Below are 14,269 nucleotides of genomic sequence, written 5' to 3'. Positions count from 1 at the left end.
TGAGAGGGGGGGACGGGGGCGGTAGCACGTGCTACAGTCCCTGGTTGGCTTACAAACTGGCCCACTGGCTTTCTGGCTGACGGCCCATGCGATGACACTCTGCACCTGGGAGCCTGTGAGTTGTCAGCCGTGCTCTCTGTTTCCAGCTACCACCACATGACACACAGGAAACGCAGAAATAACTGCTGAATGTCTCCAGTGCAGTCACCACTGACTAGAGATGTGCTGTGAACTATGGCGCCCCCGAAGGCCCAGAAATATACCCTAATTATTTCTTTTAATCTTGTGCACTTGAGCGTATGCCACGTACAGTATCTTGAGGTTTCATGTTTGGTCCATTCTAGATCCCATTTCCTTTCTGCTAAAAGTAAAGTTGTCGTCTTGTGTATATGTCTTATCATGTATAAGATAAAACAGTCTTTTGAGCAGAAGATTCATTTCTCAGTAGGACAAAGATAAATATCTGTGGAAACTTGTTTATTTGTATATTTGTATATTATTTTAAGCTCTAAAGGTGACGATCACTTCCTTATGGACTTGAACTGAACTAAATCTCCTGAACAAACAAAATATGGATCACACCGCTGTTGCCATTAAATAGGGCCACTGTGTTTCACCCTCAGCTAGCACATTAGCATGCATGGCTAATGTGAGCAGCAGTGGTAGGAAATGAACAAAAAATCATTTGTACTCGACAGGTGTTTTGAAAAATGTGATGCAGAATTCACAATGAAATGACTCTGATTAGCCTTAGCTGTTAGCAGCAGTTGTGTTTTTCCACACAGAGGAACATGGAATACAAATGTTCAGACCCGCAGGCAAAGAGCAGTGATGATATAGTCGATGTTGAAAACAACTGTTTCATTTGTTGAGACTCAAGAGGAAAAGGCTAATATGCTAAAGTACTGGCTGTGACATTATTGGTTGTGGTATAACTGATAAGAACTGACAGCTGGAGTGAAGTTGTGGGAGGGGAGGTGAGGTGAGTGGGGCAATGATAGTCATACCTGACTAGATTCAACACAGTGGAAAATTCTATCAGCCTTTGAGTCAGATGTTCATCTCTGTTTTCACCCTGACACTTGTTGATGTTTGTCCTCATAATCAAACCACAGCAGCAGTGATTGCACAACAATCAAAGTTTGACATTTTTACACCTGTGGCTCAGAACCTAAAGTGTTCTCCTCCCTCTGTCTGAGCTTCAGTATCTGCTCTGTCCATCTGCACCTGCTGCACCAGCGGAACCTCTACGCCCTCGATTAGAATCGAACACAGGAAGGTGTTTTGCAACTTTTTTTGGGCTTTCAGGTCATGAAACGTTGACGTGTCACCGCTCGGAAGAAAGAGGCCAAACAGGACACACACACACACACACATACATACACACAGAGAAAGAGATTGAAAGAGAAAGAGCTTGCGTTGCAACAGCTTTGTCTTGTGAATTTCCACAACCTGCTGATGCAATGGAGTCTAGTGTTGAGTTTGTGACTCAAAGATGTCTGGATAAAGACAAAAACAAAAGGGAAAACTGAGTAGATGTAAGGAGAGAGAGAAGATGAGGAGGAGGAGGAGGAGTGATGTTGCCGCTGCACCAGGAGGAAGCTGGGTCTGATGCTTCTCCATGCAGCTGCTCCCAAACACCCACACTCTTCCTGTTGGAGTGTGTGTTTGTGCACGTGTGCATTATTATGGTGGTGGTCTCTTTTTTTCCTTTTTTGAAAAGCGGCAAAATGGCTAAACCGTGTCTAAGTCAAAGGTAATTCTGGAAGCGGGGCGTGTTGTGCCTGAGGTTTGGTTCTTTTTCCTTGTAGAGCCCTGTATGTGTGAGAGAGCGTCTTTTAAAGAAACACTGACCTCAAAAAACATCCTTCAGTGGAGACACAGGCTTGAGAGTCAGCTCAATGGAAATGTTTGCGGTCTGTCAGTGGCCTCACTGAGGTGTCAGCACCGCGTTCACTTCAGTTGCCTATGTGTGAATGTGTTGGTTTAGATGTTGTGCTTGGCAGTATTTTTAAGTTTCCATACCACTGAGGGTTTTTTTTTGTTTTTTTTTGTAGTTGTTACTGATGACTGTATGGATGATTGTAGTGTTTATGTTTAGGGTTTTTTTTAATTAGATCATCTCTGAATGAAATGAAACAATCAATTATATATTTTTTAATTCTAATCCTCTGTCGTTTGAAACCAAATTAACCAATAGTTTTTATTGTTTAATTTCTTTTAAGACAGGTTTTTCAGCCTGATATGTTTATTATATAAACATTTATTCAACTAATTATTTTTTAAAAACCCCATGCACAACACTTGAACAACTGTATTATTTCTCTTTCATGAATATATATTGAGGTCAAATGAAATGCAGCGTATAAAGATATCGGAGCTGCTGCTGTTGCACATAGTTGTTGTACCTGTTATTGTGGTTATTGTGTGACATTAGCTGAGTGAGACATTATAATACATGAAAATAATACACAAAACATGACAAACAGAAGCTGAGAGTGAAGCGCTGTCGTCTTTTAAATCTTCACTGTGGCCGGTTGAAGGTGCTGCAGTAGCTCATAGTTCAGTGGTTCATAGATTGTTCAGAGTTCATTTTTTAGCCTTGTAAAGACAAGCTCGTCTTACTGTACATGTGATCAGAGAAAATAGAATGTTACTTTGTGCTCTAAGCTGGCTACTCAGTTTAAATAATATAATTAAATCTAATTTTAGAAAGAAAACAAAAATATCTTTTGGGTTGCCAGATATTTCTGATGTCAAAATGGGGTCACAAGCCAAAAAAGATTGGGAACTACTGTCTTAAGGTGGTAAGCAATTCAAACTCATTGTCTTTCCTTAATTCCGGTCCATCAAGAAGCACATTTGTGGGGGGAAAACGTTGACTAATACAGCAGCTGTGATGAATGAGGTTTGTCATTCTGCCTTAAACCACTCTCTGCTGATGTATCACCAATTCTCTGAAGTCTGACAAAGTTTTCTCTGCTCCTCCTCCTTCTCCTTCTCCTCACCTCTCCTACCTCCTCCTTATCTGTCTCTGTCTCGCTCCCTTGTGTCTCTGCCTGTCACCCTCCTGAACCCTCTTCTCCTCCTGGGGCCCTGTCAGATGAGCAGAGAGGAGACAGAGGAGAGTGTGAGCTGTGGTGAGCCACAGACCAAAATAACTGCTACTTTTTTTTTTTTTTCTTACTCTAAAAACATATGTGCGTCCACCCACACGTGAAGTCACACAGGCATGCATCGTCTCACACAAACGCATACACACACACACACACACACGAGGACAGAGGGGCCTTTAACACGAGGTCCTCTGGAGAGTCTGATGGACTTTGGATGTACAGTTATTGATTGGTGCTGCGTCTGACGGCCAGTGTGATACGGTTCAGCTTCAATTTTAGCTTTGTTATCAGCTGCAGAAACGCACAGTGACAGATGAAGTTTACCACTCTCCGAACGTTTAGTAAAAATTGTGTCAAAGACTAGAGGAACTCGCCCAAAAGTTTACCACTCTCCAAACGTTTAGTAAAAATGGTGTCAAAGACTAGAGGAACTCGCCCAAATCTTTGGTCAAACATTGTCTGATTTTTTTTTGTCTACATTTTCAGACATTAAAAAATCTGGACTGCAGACTACCACACACACACACACACACACACACACACGTACGTGTTGGCTTCAAAGCTATAAAACTGTCGAGACAAACTGACAACGCTGAAGCTTTCAAAAGCAGTACATTTCAAAGTGTCCCCTGGAGGCGCCAGAGAACATCAGAGTGCTGGACAACGTTTCATCTAGCTAACCTGTTTGAGAATTGACGGAAGGATTTCTGGTCCATGTCCTTAGGACAGCAAGAACAAGGAGGAAGTTTTAGAATAATCATTTAAAGTTTGGATTTACAAGGTTTGGACAATTCTTTATTTTCATTTTTCATCTTCATCAGCCAGTTCAAAACTCAAGAATACTTAAAATGGTCATTTGTGTGTGTGTGTGTTTCTAACGTGAGGCGCTGTCTGTGGGTTGCAGTTGTATTTCTGCTCCGTAGAGACTCAGGCTGGATATTTTAGACTTTGCAGAAACACCTGTTTTAAGTGTACGAAGGTCAGGCACCGTCAGCTGTGGGTCTTTGTTCTGATCCCTCCTCTAACTTTGCATCATACACCAGGCATAACGTATGCACTCTCTTGTTTTTTAAATAATCTGCTATCCCCTGAGAATATAACTTATTAATTAATATTTTTTAATTACAACATTATAACACTTAACTACAACATTGAAAATCGTGTCGCTTGTCCCTTTTATCACGGTTAAAGTTTTACACGTGTCGATCACACTCGATGTATCAGCTTCTCGTTCTGCATTTTTCTGGAACCGCTAACTTTTCGAGTAAACCAACCTTCAAACCAGGACGAACCATTGTGCGACCAAAAATTTAGTTTATTTGCATCTGTGTCTCACTTTCACTGTGTGTGTGTGTGTGTATCTCTTTTTGCCTTCTCTGGTGACAGATCCTGCAGCCTCCCTGTCACGCCGACATAGTGGCATCATTCTAAAACTGGTATTAGGCATTTCCTGCTGTGTGTGTGTGTGTGTGTGTGTGTCTATATGTGTGTGTGTTGGGGCGGAACGCACCTGGTCCGCGCAGCTGTGGGGATCCTAGCAGGGGGGAGAGAAGAGAAAGAGAGAGATGGAGGAAGAAAGAGAGAGGGGTGGGAGGAGAGGAAAAGGGGGCCCTGTGTCTTGTACTGGAGAGCAGATGAGTGGAAAGATGTACAGAGAGAGAAAAACAGAGGAGTTAAAAAAAAAAAATGAAATTTCACTTTATGACTGTCAGACGTCTGCCTCATGACTGTCTGTCTGTCTGTTAAGGAGAGATTTGCATCACCACCACGTGTGACTACAAGTGTGTGTGTGTGTGTGTGTGCGCTCTGTTCTTTCTCTTGCTAGTCAAAGGTGAACATGTTTCCAAATGTCATTTTTATCACTCTGTAAGAGGAGACTAATGTAGAACACAGAACATTTCCTGCATCACTGAGCCTCAGTTGTATGAGGTTAAATATTTCCATAACTTTGTATTATAATTTTAATACACCATATTTACATATTGATGTCAGGAGTGTGTGTGTGCGTGTGTGTGTGTGCGCTTATTCTGCTTCCCTTTCTGAGTCATAGTAGAATAAGTTGTACTCTTACAGTGCATCTGTCGCACTCTGGATGCAGTTCCCTTCATCCTCTCCAGAGGGGGCAAGGATTCTGGGATAAAAACATGAAAAAGGCAGCAGTAGTAAAATGAATGTGCCTGTTTTGCAGTGTAGAAATAGACTAAATGATAAAAGGAAACCCTACACTGAGAAAAACCAACTCAAAATGTGTTTATTAGGGCTTTGTTTTTCTACCGAGGGCACATCTGTGCTGCTGCACACCAAGGCACAGATGTGTATTCAGTCGAACACGAGCGGTATATTTCACAGCTGGACAGGGGAAGAGCAGTCAGTGCTTCGAAGGTCAAATGACCAGGTCACAGGTCAAGTCATAAAACTGCTACAAAGGAAAGGGCGGTTAAGGTACAACCTACAGAGACGCACAAGGGTCAGGAATTAGAAAGGTTTTAGGGCAAATGGCCTTAATAATAATGGCCCTTTTTTTACAAAGACGGAATGTATATTAAAGAAAAAAGACTAAGTAATTTTTTTTTACATCCCCTTTATTTAAGTCTTAACATTTCTAGAAGGTGAATTGTAAGCGATGTCCTTCACATCCAGGCACCACCGACTTCTTTCCTTGACTAAGGACAGATTGAATTTGTACTGAAGGTTGAACTCCACAGTTTGATGACTGGCAGAGGGCCTACGCTGTGCTTATAATGCATATTTTACACTTTCAATGCCAATCTATATTTTGCATCTTTTTGTACTGACTCATGTCTTACTTTGGAACCTATTTTCCTCTAAATAGGATCACAATTTTAAAAAGTGTCAACTCCCCTGTTGACATACACTCTAAAAAACATAAGCCCTATGAAACAGACAATTTTCTCCTCAGTAAAATCTCGACACAGTAAATTGAGTTAATAGCAGCCTCTGTCAAGGCTCTTCATGTTGGGTTCTTGTGACTGTGTACTTTTGCAAAACCTTATTAAAATTGTCTGATTCAACCAAACATTTCATGAGCCCTCTGCAGTAGCTCCATTGGGGTCAGGGACTTAAATAAATAATCCAGTCAAAATCTGTCTGAAAGTGAGCCACCCTGCTGAAACGACCATTAAGGAGACCGTACAGCAAACATTACCTCCTCTCATTCCATCTAAAATGGAAGTTTCTGCTACAAACTGTCTGAGAGATAATGACTGTGGCCTTATTCTCTCTCTTTCTCTACTAATTCTCTCAGGATATCCAGAATAGCTTCTCCCTAACAGGCTAATGGGAGACGTCTGCTCACAGCAGGTGAAATGAAGTCTTACCTTCCTAAGATTGATCGGACTAATGCATTATGCATGGGCGTGCTGCTAAGTGCTCTAATTACAGCAAGGTAGATTTAGCTGCTATTATCAAGATGCCCTGTGAACTAATGCTGCCCCTGGAATAGACTGACACTGTGTGCTAATGGGCTTGGTTTCATTGTTTGGCCTCCCTTTGTGGCTCAGAAAGTTATGTGAACCAGATATTTTAGGAGTGACATTGATCTAAAATTGAATTTTACTGCATAACTTGTTTCCCCTGTATGTACGACAGCACTGAGATCACCGTGGGGGGTTGTCCCCGAAATTTCCCTGACATTTTTCATTAGGTTTTTTTTTTTTTTTGCCTCTGTGTTTATTCCCCGACAAGGACGTATTAATATGACCTACTTACATATTTGCATATATGCTCTATGTACATATAAACCAGTTTTTGACTGTAATCCCAGGCTGCGTCCACTTCCATACCAACAACAGACAGGCTCTTAGCTGTGCTTAGTCAAGTGGATATGTTTCAGTGGCTTTTATGGCAACAAACTGTTGAGACTGTGGTTCCATCCTGTCACTAAAACCACTTGAAACTCTCATCTGGCCCTGCTTCATCTAACAGCACCCACTGCGGTGTTCATTTTGTTTGTTTTACTTCAAATTACCTGTAAATGGCACACACATTAGCACTGCATTGTGCTAAGTAGCATTCGTGTTAACAGCTAAGTTAATGTAGAAAAACTACAGCCAACAATTCTGATACCCTTGTATTTTTAAAACAGTACCTAATTTAGCCCAGATAGCCAAAGAGAAAATAAAGTTTGCCCATAATTAGCTTAAAGTAGCTTGAAATGGAATGATAAAATTAGCCAAAACTAATTGAAACACTGCTTCGATTAACTCAATGTTAGCTTACTGAGAGATAATTATAAAGTTCTCTCTATATATTAAAAGTATAAGTAAAGTAATTTAGAATTACACAAAACATACTATGAAAAACGTAATCCAGTGTTGGTTTGAAATAGCTGAATGCTAAAGCAAAGATTTAAAATAGTAAAAGTTTGGTTACATATAACAGCGAATGGCCAGACACTAAACACTAGATACACACTAGTTATTTTCAGTAGGCTTTAGGTTTTTACAATTTGACGTAAAATGTAGCAAAAAGAGAAATTCAATATCTCCCAGAAATATGGGAATTTTTTAACCAAATATAACAAAAATAGCTAAGTGGTATTTGGCTGAGAAATTAGCAAATGGCTAACTTGAAAAAAAAAACTCATAGTCAAAACATTATCAAAAGTATCCAGAATTGTCAAAATATAATACAAATAAATAAATAAAATATTTAAAGGCAAACAAAATTCACTTGAGATGAAACAAAATAGTTTTGTTTCCAGTGGTGTGGACATGTTTGAGTGACTTTTATGGCAACAACATATGAAGACTGTGGTTCTTTCCCGTTACTAAAACAACTTAAAACTCTTATCTAGCCTTTGCTAATCTTAACAGCTCCGACTTCGTTGTTAGGTTTGTTGATTTTAATTCAACTCGTACAGTCTTATCAGTGCGTTATGCTAAGTAACGTGCGTGGTGAACCATGCGTGTTAGTTCAATTAGGTCTGGCATGCAGCCCTAATTTCATGGTGTGACCCCTGCTGCTGCTGATGCTGATACTGCTGATGCTGCTGCTGCACAGACATGTTCACGCAGAGAAACTAGTCGAGCTGCCTTAAAACCAGTGTCTGTCCATGATCAATGTGTCCTTTGAGGGAGGAATCGGGGGGGTCGAGTTTTGCAGAAGGGGGGAGGAAACGAGCCGGTGCGCTGGCTAAATGAACGACAGAGGAGCGAGGAAAGAGGTGGAGTGAGACGAGAGGTGAGGGAGGTGAGGGGGTATCACCAGGTGATGGATGGACTGCATGAAGACAGACACAGATAGCATCTTAAAAGGCTCGATGATCTTCGACCCAACCCAGAAGGCCTTTAGTGAAGAGCTCCTTCTTCAACATCTGCTTTGTCACGGGGGAGGTCATGGTAGATGTGTTTCATTAATGACTCGGAGTTAAGTCAAAAGGTTCTAAGACAAATTGGGGAAGAAAAAGTTGATTCGCTTTTTTTTTTTTTTCTTTCTCCAAAGATCTTCCCATTAGATATTCCCTTGCCTGTAGAAATGTGGAGGATTTTCCAATGTTTTTCCCATTTGTCTTTGAAAGTTTTGACTTGCTTAACCCTGACTAGTATTTATGGCATTTATGTTTACATCAAAGTCTTTATAGTCACTGTAGTCATATCAGAGCATTCAAAGACCTGATGAACATTTTTGAGATCAGTGTTGAGACACAATATAAACCATTTATATAATATAGACAAGTTTGGTGGGCCGCATTACAAAGCTGTATGTGCTGCATACAGCCCCCAGGCCTTATTTTGCCCATGCCTGTTCTAGACATTATACAGTGGATTACCAAACAGAAGCTTTTATTGTATTATTTTACAGAGTGTAGCAACTTTACATTGTTCTGTGAACAGACAGGTTTTTTAAAAAATTAGGTAAAAGAGAACGCCCAACGGAGCACAGAAATGTCAGGTAACAGAGAGGACGGAGGTATGAAGAGGCCTCTGTCCTCTCTGTCTCCAACAAGTCTACCTCAACATCTGGACCTTGGATCAGGCCTCCTCAGAGACTGGCAACGCTACAGAGACGAGGACAAAATGAAAATAAATGATAAGAAAAAACAGCAGCCGTGTAACAAGAAAGTATATGTCTATTCAGGCAGACGGGTCTTGTGTATTCATGCTCTTCTCATCTGGACAGATTTCGTTAGTGCAGGATCTGAGCTGATGCTGTTTTTCTTGTGCACCGTGATCACATCTGTTTTTGCGGTAGCATGTGTGTGTGTGTGTGTGTGTGTGAGAGCGCTAATTTTCCAGTGATCATCATGAATGCAGAGCAGAGAAAGCATGAACACTGGTGAGCTTCTGTGGCAGAAAAAATACAGTGTGGCAGGAAACAAAACAAGCTGTGATGTCTGCAAGAACAACGCTAATGGAAAACATCAGTCAGATAGAAAAGGTGGGTGTGGGCACATGTGTGAAGACACTTTCTAAGTGTGTGTGTGTGTGTGTGTGTGTGTGTGTGCAATCAAATGCCTGCATGGGTCAACAGGGTGGACTAATCACCAACTCTCCTTCTTTCTTTTCGCAAAAGACAAAAGCACAAATGCAACTGACGTCTGCATCTGCACCCATTAGCATGTGAACCACAGACGTTTCTTCACCGATAATGAGTGCGACTTCCTCTGTGTAAACACTACACCACAGGCTGGAACCTGTTCACTACTTTATTAAAACCAAAAACGTTCTCTCGTTTCAAAAGATGAACAGTATTTTTGTTTTCTTTAATTTTGATGCTTTCATGTGTTTTCCTAGTAATTCACACCTTTTTTTTTATTAGCCACAGATAACACACACACACCTGTGTCTTCTGGGTGAAGTTGCCAAAAATATAAAGAACACACAAGTTAAAAAACAATTTGATGTGTAGCTTAAAAAAAGCCAATTCGACAATAATTCAGTTAGTTATTGTATTTACAAAAATAGCTGAATGTAACCACAGATATGTTGTATTGACATAGTAGCCGAAAACAGCTGAACTAGTCGTCATTGTGACACTGCACACAACCAAATGTGACCTCTGCTTTTAACCCATCACTACAGTGAACAGTGGGCAGCTTGAAGCTGCCCGGGGAGCAGTGTGTGGGGAGAGCACCTTAGTGGTAACTTGGCAGCTGAGGGACTCGAACCTGAAGCCTTCTGGACCTAAGCCACCACTGCCCCCTAACAGCTAAAGTGTAAGCACTGATTAAAGCAATAACAAAATGTAATACATCTGATTATAAAAAATAAAACATGGAGGAAATTAGTTCAAAATTCTAAATGTAAAAAGTAAATTTTAGCTCAGTTTACGAAAAAATAAATACATACATATTAAATTTAGCTGACAAAACACATTGTGCATGTGTATACCTTAGCTAGCTCAAATAGCCTAAAGTTTGCAAGTAAGACCAACAACTAAACCGAGCTGCCTAAAATGGCCTAAAGTTTTTAAATTTCAAAAGTCTTTGAAAGGCAGAGGAGAAATTGCCTGCAGATAGCTTTCAAATTTGAAACAAAATTATACCATTCCCTGCTAAGATTTCATTTAGGATAAACATTTTTCTTGTATAAAAATGTGATTTATAATAAACAAACCAAAAAAAAAAAAATTGGCCACAGAAAACCTATCTGAATTCCACACGCCTGCTGCGGAGCATCTGCCTGCTGCCAGAACAATCACAGGAAGTAGTAAGCATAATAATCAAGAGCCCGACTCCAGTTGGTGCTTTTGTTTTCCTCACCACATTAAGAGAAATGCTCTCCATTATTTGGAAATGAGGTCACTCCTGGTTTCTCATCATCAGGTGCAGCAGCTCCTCTGTGGTCCGATACCTGCTCCCAGGCCTGACAGGAGACACTGATGGATTCACTGTAACGGCTTGTTTTGAACTTTGAGACTCCTGTAAGCTGATCTGTGAGTAACACTTGTTGTCAGCCCCGGAGACTTCACCCGCTCGCCTTGGAGTTTTTGCTGGATAAAGAGCTGGAAAAATGACGTTCAAACCAGAATCTCCAAAACAAGAGGTGATGGAGCATTTGTGTGTGTGAAGGGGTGTGTGAGGGGGGCAGAGGGGTGGAGGGGTGGAGGGGGGTCGGTCACAGGGATGTTCTTGACTGTGTCATCTCCAGCAGCTGTTTCCCTCGAACCCTGCCTCACCCACTCCTCCCCCCTCCCGCCCCATGGCTTCACAATGAAACCAATACAAAGAAACAGGAAGTGCCCCCCCGTTAACTGGGGCCCAATCAAAGCCATCATTATTCCCGTGTCACAATTTTTACAGGAAATCGCTCCTCAGAAAATATGCCAGCTGTGCAGGGAGTGTGCTATTATTGTCTCCCAGGTCTTCTGTCTCTGTGCAGTTTTTTTTTTCTTTTGTGTCTTACTTTATCAGTCACTGCTAACAAAAGGACACAGAGCGACCCGTCTCCAACCACGTGCGCTGCACACTGTCACTGCTGTGCAAACCAGGCGCTGCGTTCTCTGGTTGGGTTTTATTGTGCTGTACTGTGAAAAGCCCCCCCCCCACCACCCCCCCCCCTCCCCCTCCGTCCCCCTCCCTCTCCCCGCTGTGTCTGCACCGGCTTCTTTGGTTCCCATCCTGAACTGAGCAATTGTCTTTTTAAAAACCCGGAGAGCCCACAGATGTGAGTACACACATACTGACACGTGTGTGTGTGTGTGTGTGTGTGTGTGTGTGTACACAGAGCTTTGCTTGCTACCGAAGCCGCAACTGTAAGAGCACTGCTCATATTACAGCATAAACGGTGGGTTTAGGTGAAGCCTAACGTTTGCCAGATGCTGTGGTCGAGTCACCAGGAGGTTAGCCTAACACTAGAGTGTTATTGTTGGTCGGGGAGAGTGGAATCATCTGCCTCCCTAACAAGGCGGGGGCAAACATCTGGCAAGAACAGAGCGGTCGTTTATGGGCATTATCTTAAAGAAGGCGTGAAAAACAGCACTGAGGCCCAGGCTGATTCACCACACAGTGGATTCAAAAGAGTCTAAACAAGCACAGCAGAGGCCAGGTATTTATGGACTAACAATGGAACATCATAATATTTAACTCTAGGAGAATTTCCTTCTTCACTTTGGTCTGTAATCTGTACATTTTACAAATGAAAACTGCCGTAAAGTAACGCAAAGTAAAGTTGAGCTCTAGGACAGATTTCATGAAATTTGCTGAGTTGCATCCTACAGTGTCCCAGCAGTCATAGGACAGTGACAGTGTCCACTCTGGACCTCACCCGCTCGTGACATAGCCTTCAGTATAAGCATTCACAGTAGATGTTGTGTGAAGCCTGGTGGTGGCAGTGCTGGGGCTTAGTTAAGGTGTAAATATAAAAAATAAACCCAATTTGTAAACATACGTAAAAAGTTTGATGCTAAAAAAAAAGAGAGAGGGTTTTTTTCTTTCCAAAAACAGAACAAATATTTAAGGAACTGGATTTCAATTCACAGACAACGCAAAAAAAAAAAAAAAGCGGGGGACCAGGATGTCGGCCAGAATTTTACAAAGAAGAAATTCAGTGATAAAAAAACCCCAGTAACATAAATCAAGGGGAACGTGGAGAAATTATTTTTTATTATTATTTTCTCAGTGAAGCAAATAAAACTCGTTGAGCTGTTGTCCCAAAAAATACAAACTATGCAATTACTTTGCTGTAAACAGAATAATAATCCAATAAAATAAAAATCTCTAAAAATACCAAGTTTATGGCCTGAAATGTTCCCCAGATGTGGGAGAACCAGACTCCTCAGACCAATTGTCCCTGCAGCTCTGGAGAAGAGTTTGTTTCTCGGCCTATCTAATCTGCAGCTTGTCCTCTGTAATCTCTCCGTCACTGTGAGGCCTTGCAGACGTCTGGAGGACAATAATTAACTCAGTCAGTCAACGCGTTGACACAGGTGAGCACCACTCCAGCTTGTTAAACAGTCATTAGAGGCCTGTTGTAATGTGAGGGAACAAACACACACAAATTCAATTGACCGCTAACACTGCCTCAGTTTGTCTGTCGCATTAAACCCCCAGAGGCCGATTTTGGCTAGGAAACTTCTGCGTGTTAAAAACTGATACAACGGAGCCAGAGGGTTTCATTCCACGAAATGTAGAAACTCTGCTGAAAGTCAGAGTTTTCAATTCCCGCAGGGGGGGGGGGACGACAAACAGAGACACAGTGATCTGGATCAGTTTTACAGCTCTTCTCACCTCTGCTGAATCAGCCTTTGTCGCACAGCTATCTGTTGTTTTGGCCGCAGGAGCAGCTCAGCGTCCTTCACTCTGCACTTTATCAGTGGTGTTTGAAGTGCTCGTCTTTATCTGAGCTCACTGTGTTGGGGTCAGCAGCCTGACCCTGCTGGTCTTTATCTCTGTGTTCACTATTTTTCTGTCCCCTCGGGTTGAAATCACAAAAACATTACACTATCGCGCAGACGTTGGGGTTTATTCGGCGACTTTCTCGTCACTACTGGCTCCTGTCATTCCCTCGTGTCGCCTTGCCGATAAACTGCCTTTTTATTAACACTAAGCGTGCACACTGTGTCAGAGTTCAACCTGGAAAGTCTCACTCCCGTTCTGGAGGAAGCAGCTTTTTGAGAAATCTGGAGTGGCTTTGACCCTGAACTTTGGCCAGAGTTTTAAGTCGGCGACACGTGGATATTTTCAGTAAATTACAGAGTAGCCAGTGAATGTTCCCAGGAAACGTCCAGGATACAATGCACACAGAGCAGACATGGCTAAACAGATACAGGCATTTCCTCCCAGTGTTGGACAACAAGTCATTGTTGTGTAACTTTAGGTAATGTGCCTAATACAGATTTTTACATCATCACAGCCCAGTGATCACAGCCTTGGGCTCAGGTGTGAGGTGTCATGTGACGAGGAAGCAGTTTGTACTTTCAAAGATGTCGTCAGTGAAGGAAAAACACACAAAAACATTCCGATCATAGGAGCAAAGCTGAATGAACGCCTGCTCCATGATTCCAGGTTAGGCCGAGCTGACCAGCTGGAAGAGTCAATTTTCACCAAGACTTGGCAGTACAATAGGTTTATCCTGTTATTCTGTGTTTTAGGTTACAGCCACAGCTGCAGGAGCAGAGGTGTCCGATCACTGTAGTTTTAAAGGGAGACTGCATTTGATGATGTGAAATACCTCAGGCCCAGCTGCATGTTC

The 14,269-nt window shown here is 41.9% G+C and overlaps 1 protein-coding gene and 1 long non-coding RNA gene across 2 annotated transcripts in view; one reads left to right on the top strand and one right to left on the bottom strand.

The window, feature by feature from the left end:
• The window catches only part of msrab (methionine sulfoxide reductase Ab), a 73,652-nt gene that overhangs the window by 45,330 nt on the left and 14,053 nt on the right, over positions 1–14,269 (top strand). Inside the window, exon 7 of the mRNA XM_025054497.1 lies at positions 10,903–11,122. The gene's annotated coding sequence lies outside the window, so the exon portion shown is untranslated. The remainder of the gene's footprint in view (positions 1–10,902; positions 11,123–14,269) is intronic.
• Positions 1–14,269, bottom strand: part of LOC112486841 (uncharacterized) — a 29,766-nt gene that overhangs the window by 4,600 nt on the left and 10,897 nt on the right. The window lies entirely within an intron of this gene.

Source organism: Cynoglossus semilaevis, chromosome 1 (genome assembly GCF_000523025.1).
Source record: "Cynoglossus semilaevis isolate Cse_v1.0 chromosome 1, Cse_v1.0, whole genome shotgun sequence".
NCBI classification, from domain to species: Eukaryota; Metazoa; Chordata; class Actinopteri; order Pleuronectiformes; family Cynoglossidae; genus Cynoglossus; species Cynoglossus semilaevis.
This window is presented reverse-complemented; position numbering and strand designations above follow the sequence as displayed.